A 12,287-nucleotide genomic window follows, 5' to 3' on the forward strand; every position below is an offset into this window, starting at 1 on the left:
TCTCAATCCTTATTTTCAATCTATTTCAAAAATGGATCAATCAGAACCTAGATTTTTGACATGTTTACAAATGAGTTATTTTGATTGGTTCATTCTCGGTATCAGATTGAAAATTGAGATTGTGATCCATTATTGAAAACGGCTGTTAGAGAGAGCATCGAAAGAACTTATTTTTATACTCTTATCTACTTAGGAGGTGTTGATATAAATATAATTGTATAATTAATATACGGAATGAATAAAGGTCTTGACCAAAAACACAAAATTTTTCTTACATTATTTATTAAACTTAAGTAAATTGTTTTTTAGATTAAAACATAATTATTACATTATTTATAAATGAGATTACAATATTTCGAAGTAAACACACCATTTCCAAAGAACTTAACTTTTGAAGACAAGTAGTGATGTAAAAGAAGTGTAAGATCTTAAAAATGTTTATAGAAATTATTCCAAAAGAATAAAAGCTGTGAAATACAAGTGAACATTTACTGAAATATTTCCTGTTACATTATATTTCTGACTCCTGAGTACTCTTTTTGATAAAAAAGTATATACACTTAGTTCGTCAGTATTCAAATATTAGCTTGCACATTTCATGTAAATACTGGGTATCTAATGAGCTATCCGGTACATTATACTATTCGACGAGACAAAATATTGAACTGCGAGAATTTCGTAAAAAGGCCTACCTATATTTAGTTTATTTTTATCTTAGTAATCTCAGTATATATACAAATATCTTCATATCATTCTAAATATAAATCCTTTTTAATTTAATAAATTACACATATTAATAAATTTAGTTGAACGCCTTCTACCATTCCAGTTCTCCAGGAATATATTTGTCTATAAGAGATTCATAGTACGGCCAAAGCGTCTCGATGTCGGGGATGGCCGCGCTCTTCGTGTATAGATCATATTTGCTGAAAAATAAGGGCGATTTTAATAAGGATTGTACTCACACATAGGTCGTTTATTAGGGCTGATATTGAGCAGAAAAACCTAATATAATTTTGACCGATCCGGGACATAAAAGCGGTGTTCACATCAAAATACACGTCCAACATTAAAAAATGCTCTTAACTCGTGTCTAGAAACTGTATCCAATTGGAAAAATAATATAAATATGTTTTTAGTAATCTAAACTTCCTGAATAGACATTGCAATTTTGTGAGGGCGCATGTCGTTAGGCATACATTTTCATTGGTAAATGTCTCCAAGATTCTACTCACTTGAACTCAAGGACATGTTTCATGATCTCGTTGTCTCCATCGACCAGGAGGTGTTTGTAGTCGCCGCCGGCGTGCCACGGGTAGAATGAATGATATCTGCAAATAAACATAGAGAATATATAAACTTCGTTTTGTTTCACATTTAGTCGCATAAATGTCTACAGTTAATTTATGTTAATCTTCTAAGAAACAGCAAATACGAATTACATATTAATAATTGAAATAAAACTATTTTCCGGATTTTATCGCGGTTTTTTATATTACACCCCTTCATGGTCAGACTTTGCAGCCTTCATGGTCACGGGGGACTGAGGTGTTGGTCGTCCGAAGACCAAGTCTGTCCGTCCGTGAATTATCGGGAGAAAAAATATAAAAATCGCGATAAAATCCGGAAAATAGTTTTAATTCAATGTCGTAATATTCGCGTAAGCATAAGAAAACATTGCACACATAAATTACCCACGCTTGAGTTAACAGCATAATCGGAAACCTATAGATCTAGTTTATCATTATTCGATTAATTAATTTACAGATATATTTTATGAACGATGTATGAAATATTATCCACCTTAACTACCTTACCCTATCTTGAACTACAAAAAAAATATTGCCGTTGTCTCTCACCTAATCATATAAAGTCCCTTTTGTGGAAATTTGGATTTATTATGCATCAATACTCTGTAGAGATACTCGTCGTGTCCCCAAGACATCATCAAGTTCTCAAGACCGCATTTCGGCTTGTACATTCCGCAATCAGTGCTGAAATTAAAACAAACACAGTAAATATTAAGGCAAATCATTACCCTATAAAATCGGTGATAATACTGTTCTACTGACATGACAAAGATTCAAAATTGGTTTGTATTATTTCCGTAACTATTAAACGATTTTTGAAAACCTTTCACTAATAAGAAGCAAGTAGATATGTCATGATAAATGAAATATTTTATTTTAATTTCTTTACCTTTGTGTCAGTAAACGCTAACAAAATATTGAAGATAGTCAATTTTTTTTATTAATTACGTACTTAGTACATTTCGAAGTCTACTTACTTGTATTTAGGGTTGTAAGTATCCGGGTTGGTTTTGAAACTGTCATCGCCATAGACAATGGACTTGCCCCACTTGCAGCCCACCGGGAAGGTGTCACCCACCACGCACCATTGCGGCTCGTCGTAGAACGCCATCACCTGAGGAAAAACACGTAAATGACATTACTGGAAAAATTATAATATTTTTAAGTTAAATATTAATTCGAAAAGAATGGGAAAGTAGATAGAAATATTTCAATTTATTATCTCTACTATAGAAATCACGGTGCCGTAGTTGTATTAAGGTTCGACTACAGTACTGAGGTCTCGGGTTCGATCCCCGGGTCGGGAAAAGTGATATTGGGTTTTTCTAGTCAGTATGAGCCCGGATTCTGGAATTTGTGCCCAATATAACAATAGGCTCCCCTGCTTTTCCCTATCACATCATGGAAAGGAATATACATGGCCCGGTAGAATATGGGTACACCAGTTGGGCCTCTGCCTACCCCTTGGGGCATGAATGGCGTGAATGTGAGTGTACTATAAAAATATACGTAACGCAATCGACATAAAAATACCTACAAAAACAATTATATAAAAACCACAATGATAAATTATTTTGCGTTACACAACATTAATTGCTATACTGATAATTTTGTTAAAACATAAACAATCTTAAAATTCAATTGCCACTCAATAACATAACAGTCTAGATACTGAAACTTTTTTAATAAACAAGCAAATTTATATATATAAAAATGAATCCCTATTTCCCTTGGTCACGCCATCACGCGTGAACGGCTGGACCGATTCACTATTTTGTTGTTGTTGTTGTGTTTATTATTGTCTGTAGAAGATTCTTATTAAAGAAAAATTCAAAAAATTGCGCGGTAAATTATAAAATTTAAGAAAATATTAATTTTATATACTTAACTGTCAATTGTTTGAAATTACTGTCAGCGATTGACAGAATGCGCACGTGCATACATAGTTAAGACAGGACAACGTCTGTCGGGTCAGCTAGTTATACTATAAAAATCACGTTACCTTTCCAAGATCGTGAATGAGTCCAATGAGATGGAACCAGTCATCGTCAGGATGGTCTTCGCGGATCCTCTCGGCAGTCTGGAACGCGTGCACGATGTTCGGAAGGTCTATGTCGGGGTCGGACTCGTCCACCAGGTCGTTGAGTCTGATCAGGGCGTCCTTCACGGTCGATTTAAAATGGTTGAATTTTAACCATTTTCGTCCATTTTACCTTGAACGTACGAAGAAAAATAAAAATAAGTTGCGATAAAATCCGACTAGTTTTATTTCATGTTTATTTATTTATATGTAAACGGAAAAACTTATTTCGTGACAGGAACCTCTCAAATTACGTATATAGTCATTAATATATTATTAATTATTTATTTATAGACTTTATGTTCTGAGAAGTATATAGGCGGATTTAATATTACTTTCTATCCCGGGAAAATATAGAGCGAGATTTTTATCCCGGACACCTCTTTCATGCGTAGTAGCGAGCATAAGCTAGTATTTAAAATTTTTTACAGTTTTAATTTTACTCTGCTACGTATTAAGCAAACTAACTACACCAAAACTATCTTAAAACTTAACTCCCCCCCCCCCCTCGCCTCTCCTTCTCCCCAAAATATATCGCAATATTACTCACCTTTAACAAAGTCGACAGTCATATTAGAATGCATGTCGTAGTAGGTCTTCCTCACGCGCTGTTTGATCGGGTCGGTCTCGTCTACAGAGTAGTCGCGGAACGCCTCTAATGGCTTGTCCCCGTACTTCTCCTCCGGCCGCAACAGGAGGGACGGGTCCATCATGGACACGGGGGAGTCCTGTAAGCCAGTACTTTTCAGATTTTTGGAAACTAATACCCTTGTATGTAAACAAATGTGGAATCCCCAACCCGTACTACCTACACTATTTACGTCTCAAAAATTGCAGTTCGACATAAAATTAAAACAAACAGATACTGCGTGAATTTTATATCTTAGGTAGATTATACTTTCGCGACTCGTCCAGGGCTCCCTACATTTCGAAAAATATTAAACAATCATAACCATAGTATGCTGGAAATTAGAATTCGCATCGGTAGAGTTTGATATACCTATGTATAACAACCTAGCTTTTGTTCACGACTCTGCCTGTGGGCAGATTAGTGCAACAGTCGAAAATTGAATATCAGGAACTTCCAGGAAAATATCGTTAGACAAACAAACATACTTAAATTGTCTCGGAATGGATTCTGAACTCGCTATATCTTCTTTTAAAACCCCAAAAATCTTAAAAATTTATTAACTTTCATAATAATAAATCATACGAAATAGTCTAAAGAAAAACTACAAAAATTAAACATCTCAATTAAGGTAGATAAGTATGTCAAAAATTATCATATTGTAATAAACAGCTACTATTATATAATTATGTAATATTTAATATTTCAATAGAAACCTATTTTTAAATATTTTTTCATGATAGAATAACATCGTAAAAACTATGCCAAAAGTTAGTTAATTCAAGTGTGATATTGATATAGCATGAGACACTTCAAGCGAACCACAAACAATCGTCTACCACAAGGGAATATCATAATAGGTACATTTGGGCCCAAAAGAAACAGTTTATAGAGCTATATTAGGATCTAAGATACCATCTTTAATTGATGAATTTAAACAACTAAGTATCACATTTGTGCGCCCCTAGTACTTTTGCAAACACTTTCAGGAGTAAAGGTTAATGATTAAGATTGTAGTTATTGTGATATGACGTAGCAGATAATCTAGGAATGTTGATAGATGGCTAGGTCACGTTTTATAGAAACATTAAGAGGACATTGATCACAAATACCGAAACGTGACAAACACCATTAGAGAAAAAAATAAATACTGAAATACAATAAGTGCAGTGAAAACTTACAAGCTGGTCGGCGCAGACATCAATATATAAAACATATAATTCAGCAGTTTTACTTGACAGGATTTTTAAAAACTAGTAAAATGGAAATTGACTCGTCTACTAGTAGATACGTCAGTTAAAAGCCAGGCGTAAAGGGTGTTTTCAGGGGAAAATACGAGGATACACATAACAATACAATAGATACAAGATACAATTTTTTTAATGTGTCCCTTTGAAGATAGACAAGATCGATGATATTGAAGTTTTCCTGTCACTGTTAAGAGACTATTTAACAAAACACTAAAAAAAATATATTAGACGAAGGCTTTTTATAAATTGCACTAAAACTCGAAGTTATTTTTAAATACTAGTCTCACATTGTGACATCGAGCGAATTCTATGTAGTAAGGTATTACGAAATAATTCGGGACCTAGAGTATTGTAAACTTGCCGATTAAAAATCTAAAAGCTGACATTAGACCTGCTAATATTTAGATTACTAGAATGGATGTTATCCATAGTTATATTTAAAATAAAGTAATGATATTGCGTATATGTTACACTGAAAAATCAAACCAAATCGTATATTTTGGGATGCCTAATTCTTTAGAATTTGAATTCGACAGCAGATTTTTGATATTTGTACGATAGAGATAAAATATTACCCATTTTCATTTGAATATATACAGTAGAAAAAAAAATTACGTCGCGACGAAACAATCTCAATCAAACTGCTTTTAAAGTTTTTGTTTTTTAAGTCTGCGCTCTTAATCAATTTTAGATTGCAAAAATATTGCCAAAATACACGAAAAACTTACGCGTTTGATCTTCATGTTTTGTTCGTGCAACGTCTCAGCATCTACTGCTGGACTCGCCTCCGCTCATCATCTTTAAAGGCAATGGATAATTGTGATGTATGTCCAGAGGTTATCGCCGCTGATAACTTTGGCAAATATCATACGAAAGATCATACGTCTAATAAATATGACGATTAATTGAAAACGCGCGATAAATTTTGCGTATTTTTTGATCATCTGAATATTGGCTACATATTTTGTGATGTGTAATGTATCATATCAGTTTGGGAATTGACGTAAACGAATTATACAGGGTATAAAAATGGAGCTGCTATAACATACTTACAGCTTCGGGAGATGTTTTGTTCTGAAATTTTGTGCTTTATTTTGGACAGTTCATAGAAAAATTGCGGATATAAATTAGAATTATGAATATGCATTGAAACTGGGCGGTCTGATGTAATGCGGTTTTGTGAAAGGTGATCTGAGTTTAGATGAAATGTGTGTAAAATTTAATCCAAAACATTTGAGCGGATCGTGAGTTAAATAGTAATAAACACCCAATCATCCAAAAAACTTCATAAACTTCATTTATGTAGTTGAATTATGTTATGTTTGTATTTCACGGACAAATCGTTACATATCCCTGGCACTTATGGTCTTCGATATATATAGCTATATTATTGTTATTAAAGGATTGTTATCTATATTTAGAATCGTATGTAGTTCAGCAATCATGAATGAGATGGGCTCATTGTGATGGCCAAGAATGACTGATTGAATTAGTTTTATTTCGCGTATAACTTTAATATGCATATTTAACCTTTTTAAAATTACGACTTCATGTAAGACGGCTTCAACAATATTTATTGTCATAAGCTGATAAAGCCAATTCTACCCTCTACAATCAAAACCGCAGGTAAATGGCTCTGTTTTCTAAGTATAACATAATAGCAGATGTGTATATGTATATGAAACAACATTTTCTAATATCAATAACAATTTATTAAGAGAGGTTAATTTACAATAGATTTTATAAATAATAATACATCATTTTTCATTACAGGTTAATGAGTAATTTACAAATAAGCAATGGTAGTCGTCGATAATTATTTACATATTCTATAGTTGGTAATTATTTGATATTAAACTTGTATTAGTTATAATTTAATATATTAAAAATTTTTAACAATACTTACTTGTTCAATGTTCATCTTATCAAGAACATTCCAGATTCAGTAAATAAATACATGAATAAACTATTCTAAAATTGTACAAAATGTTATCAAAAGCCTTCAGTTTCACAAAACATTAATATAAGTAGTATGTTTTTAAAGCTGTCTAACTGACTTCATTTGCCATCACAACACAATAAAAAAGTAAAATTTGTTGGATTTTTTTATCGCTGTTAGGCGAGGCCGCGGGCCCGTTTAAAAGTCGCAGACTCCTGGGATGTATTTGTCGATCAGTTTCTCGTAGTACGGCCACAACGCTTCTATGTCCGGTACCTTTTCGCTCTTTGTGTACAGGTCATATTTGCTGTTAAAAATATAGTAATTATTAATAAATATTATAAAGGTGAAATTTAGAATAAGGATTTTGTGTTGGAATAGAAATTAACGTTAAAATCTCCATTATTGCATTAGGTTTTGAGTCTGTCTAGAATATTTAGAAATTATCTGTTGATTAACATCGCAACATGAATAAAACACACACGATTTTTGACACAAATATCTCCAGTTCACAGAAACATGAGAGTAATCAACATCATTTTCAATTTTCAACACTTACTCTATTATGGCTGTACCGAAGTCATCATATGAATGAATTGGATACTTACTTGAATTCAAGCACCCATTTGAGGATTTGCTCGTCCTTCTCGTTAGTGAGGTGACGGTAATCGCCTCCCGCGTGCCAGGGGTAGCAAGAGTGATACCTAAACAAAGTGAAAATTACTAACAAAGCTAAAGGCTGAATTAAGAATTTCCAACTTTTTTTTACATTTAGCTTTCTTATTATAGTGACTGCAAAAAGAACGGTTCTTAACAAAATCCATTGTCCATATCTTTGGTATTTTATAATACATATAGTGATATGTTGCAATTAAATCAATAGGCTCGCCCCCTATCACATCATGGGACGGAACATACTTGGCGAAAAGTGGGTGCCCTAGTTGCGCCTCTGCATACCCCTTCGGGGATAAATGCGTGATGTTATGTATGTATGTATGTAAATCAAAGGGTCTTTTATAATTTTTTACAAAACAATGTTATTAAGATGTAAAAATCAGGTGGGCCTTTAAGGATTCCCCTACCTTATAAATATTACGGAAAGACGTAAGAATTTATTGTAACTGTCGTTTTAGAGTTACAATATCAATGCAACAATAAAATGTCACTATCACGATAATTGAACTATTATAAAGTTAATAGGTGCAGATGGTAAAAGTTGTCGGACGCAATAATCTGTCGCAAGTTGCGACCTAGAGATTCTAAATAAGTATAAAACCATAGTTAGGAATTGCAATGAACTAAAATTACACTTTATTGATATACACATCGTTTGCAAAAATATTTCTCTAATTATAAAGAAAATTTCAATAATATCCGCTCCTAAAATAGTGGTTTCTAGATTTAAAAATTACTTTGAAACATACGGTTATGAAAATAATCAAGAAAGTAGTACTTCATTTTATAAGTATGTTGCGAACTTTACCTTATCATGTAAAGTCCTTTCTCTGGGATCTTGGCTTTGTTGTGCAGCAGAAATTGGTACAGATACTCATCGTGGCCCCAAGACATGAGGACATTGTCCAAACCGCAGTGAGGCTCGTACATTCCGTATTTAGTGCTAAATAAAAATAAATCATAAAAGCGTCTTTATGAAATTTGCAAACGATACTAGAAAACATAGTCACAATATTTAAAAAAGGAAGAGGTGTTTCGAAGTTTTAAAGATAGATAGAAAATACTTATTGATAGATATGGCTGTGGTTCATTTTTATGATTTACTCTACAAACTAAATGTAAACTTAGAATATCTTTTAAACTATGCTAATAAATCAAGCATAATTCAACCCACAGGAATTTGTGGACTCTACATCGAATGCTTTCGTAGTGCGTGGCACCTGATAACAGATGTTAATTACATTATCATTTTCACCACGTCTATATAAATTATTTCACTCGCATTATCTTCAAACTTTTCACGGTAACAAAATTGTCATCGTTCTTTAGCATGTTACATTAAAAAAAAAAATACAAAGAAACCTACTTGTACTTGGGGTTGTAGGTATCAGGGTTGTCTTTGAAACTCTCCGGACCATAGACGATAGAGTCCGCCCATTTGCAGCCCACAGGGAAAGTATCTCCTACTACACACCATTGCGGCTCGTTGTAGAATGCCATCACCTGTTAAGAAACATATTTTTTTTCGTAACAGAGTGATAGTTCGGCCAGACATAAAAAATCCACAGAAATACCGCGATTATAAAAACTGTGTTCGTACTACTTATAGCAGCATTTTTCAAACTATAAGTCGCAACTCACTGGTGGGTCGCAAGCAAAGTTTCCCTGAGCCCTGACAAAGAGGACGATGGGAAAGATAGGAAATAAATAAACCCTTCTTACTGCAACATCATTACTACAATTATTCGTACAGTCCGTCATTAATAAAGTTATATTCTCTTCGTGATACACGAGAGTCGCGGTCTTGTCGTTTAGAACCGCTGTTATATTCAGGTAAAGACTCGGTAAAAATGCTAGCTTCATCTATTCCAAGCAAAAACAAGTCCTAAGATTCAATGAAAATAATACTCAGAACCAAGGCCAGTGGAAGTAACTGCGTAATATTGAAGTCGTAAAGTAATGCTGAACATCACATTTCATCTATTATAATTTATATCTGATCACCCGTTTTGCTATGAGCATTGCGTGTATTTTCTGCACGTTTTTAGCGTATACATTTGTACCTACTTAAAAGAAAACAGTGCCAACAGATTCCTGTTTTAGTCAAGTATGGAAAGCATAACAAGAAGATTATTATCTTTTAGCAACATTATGTATAATGGTTTTATCTACAAACATCGCTAGAGGCAGTAAAATATATACTATTTACCTTATACTTAACTCTCTGTTGGGATGTTTTATCTGTTTTTCATAATAAATATGAAGTTATATCTTTTTATTAAATAATACGCACGTGGAAAAAATAACAGGGTCAAAAAGTTATCAACTGTAATAAAAATAATCAGCGCTGTTTACTAAAATATAATCATTAACAAATTTGATTGTATGTAGAGGAATATTATAACAATTTTATTTGCATTCTAGAATTCGATAATTTAAGCTTGGATTTAGGCGATGTAAATATGCTAAAAACCTATTGTAGGTATTGTCGTCAATGCTGCTTAAATAGTGTACAGTTATTAAATTAATTGGCAAGCAAGTTTACCACATCATTGACATGAATATAAAATTCAGAAGCTACTTATTGCCTGTGATTGCTGCGACTACCGACAATAGTCCTAGCGATACGATTTGACTGTCAATTCGATCTAAATATTGACAATTAATTTCGGTATAATGGCTTCGTTGGGACATCAATATTGGTAACTCATACTAAAACTATAAGCCTAGGAGAAGCATAGGTTGTAAGCTGACAAAACTTTGTACATTCATTAAAGTTTGTAAATACCTTGCCCAAATCATGAATGAGTCCGGTGAGTTGGAACCAGTCATCGTTAGGGTGGTCTTCTCGGATCCTCTCGGCGGTCTGGAAGGCGTGCACGATGTTGGGAAGATCAGTGTCGGGGTCGGACTCATCCACCAGCTCGTTCAATTTGATCAGTGCTTCCTTGATCGTGGCTTTGAAGTGGTTGAACTTTTAACCACTTTTTCGCGTTTTTCTACGAGTAGATCGCAAAATTAGGTTTTTTTTAAATGATGAAGCCGTTATTTATGCACAATGTGTAGTTATTTGGAGCAACATACTTATATTTATGTATTTTTATTGTTATTTAAAACCATGCAGGTAATACGGGGAATATGCACTAAAGAGCTGTAATCTATATGAAAAAAATATAGCAATAGCTCTTCTTCTTCTATTTTGATTACTGGCGACAAGCTTGATTATGAAGCTAAATAGAAATGGTTAGAGATATTGTAACTTACGCTTGACAAAGTCGACGGTGACATTGGTGTGCATGTCATAGTAAGTTCTGCGCACGCGCTCCTTGATAGGGTCCTTGTCATCAACGCTGTAGTCACGGAACGCGTTAATGGGTTTGTCGTTGAACGTGGGCTCAGGACGCAACAATTGGGATGGGTCGATCATCGACACCGGAGATTTCTGAAAAAATAAACAGAATGTATATTCAAACAAATAATAATTCGAAAGATATACTTATGTAAAATATTGCGCTCATAAGAAAAAGGTTCATAATAAAAAACGGCACGGTATAATAATATTGATCGATATACCACCCCAAATGTTTATACCTGTCTGAAGTATACCATGTAGAGATTATAGAGCACCAATTAACACAAACATATTACAGCAAATAAATGTTTATTCATAAATATCGTTAAAACTCAGTTAAGATTTACTCTGTCGATGGTAGTCTAGAATACAGGCTATGCCTAGTTTAGGTACCCTTGGAAATTCTAGCATTAAGGATCTCATAGTTTTATATTAATTTATTTTATGTAGAATTAGGTCTCTGTAAGTCTGTTTTTTCAATTATGTACCAGTGGCAAACCCGGTTCTTGCCGGTTTCTGTTTCGTAATTTATCTAAAATTATCATTAGAATGATTTGTAGACCCCATTTATACATATTATTAGTACTTATATGTTTCGACTTCCCTTTCGAAAAATTTCACCCTTCGCCACTATTATGTACTATTTTGTTCTATTTAAATTCATTCATTCATACATGAATTAATTATTAACCGTTTACAATAAAGGATCTTAATTTTCAATCTGATCCGGAGAATGAACCAATCAAAATACATATCTCATTGGTAAGCATGTCAAAAAACCTTTGTTATGATTGGTAAATTTTTGAGTAGATCGAAAAAAGCTATTTGGATTGTTTATTAAAAATGGCGGTAAATAATGTTGTCAAAAGACGAGGTGCGACGAGAAAAAACTCGATGAGGTTCGTTGTGCATAGAGCAACAGTTCATGATATGGTTTCGGGTCTCATCAGGCTTTTGTTGTTTCATGATGGCAACGTGTTGGCGTTCTTTGTTGGCATATTTGGCTAACACAATTTACACGTAAAATTTTAAATACCTCTCCACTCGCTGCAT

General features: G+C 33.5%; 2 pseudogenes; both read right to left on the bottom strand.

The window, feature by feature from the left end:
* Positions 1-264: 264 nt before the first annotated feature.
* On the bottom strand, positions 265-6,095 carry LOC119192230 (annotated as a pseudogene).
* Positions 6,096-6,957: 862 nt separating this feature from the next.
* Positions 6,958-11,506, bottom strand: LOC119192231 (annotated as a pseudogene).
* Between the last annotated feature and the right edge of the window lie 781 nt (positions 11,507-12,287).

The sequence above is a fragment of the Manduca sexta genome, unplaced genomic scaffold, assembly GCF_014839805.1.
Source record: "Manduca sexta isolate Smith_Timp_Sample1 unplaced genomic scaffold, JHU_Msex_v1.0 HiC_scaffold_2502, whole genome shotgun sequence".
Lineage (NCBI taxonomy): Eukaryota > Metazoa > Arthropoda > Insecta > Lepidoptera > Sphingidae > Manduca > Manduca sexta.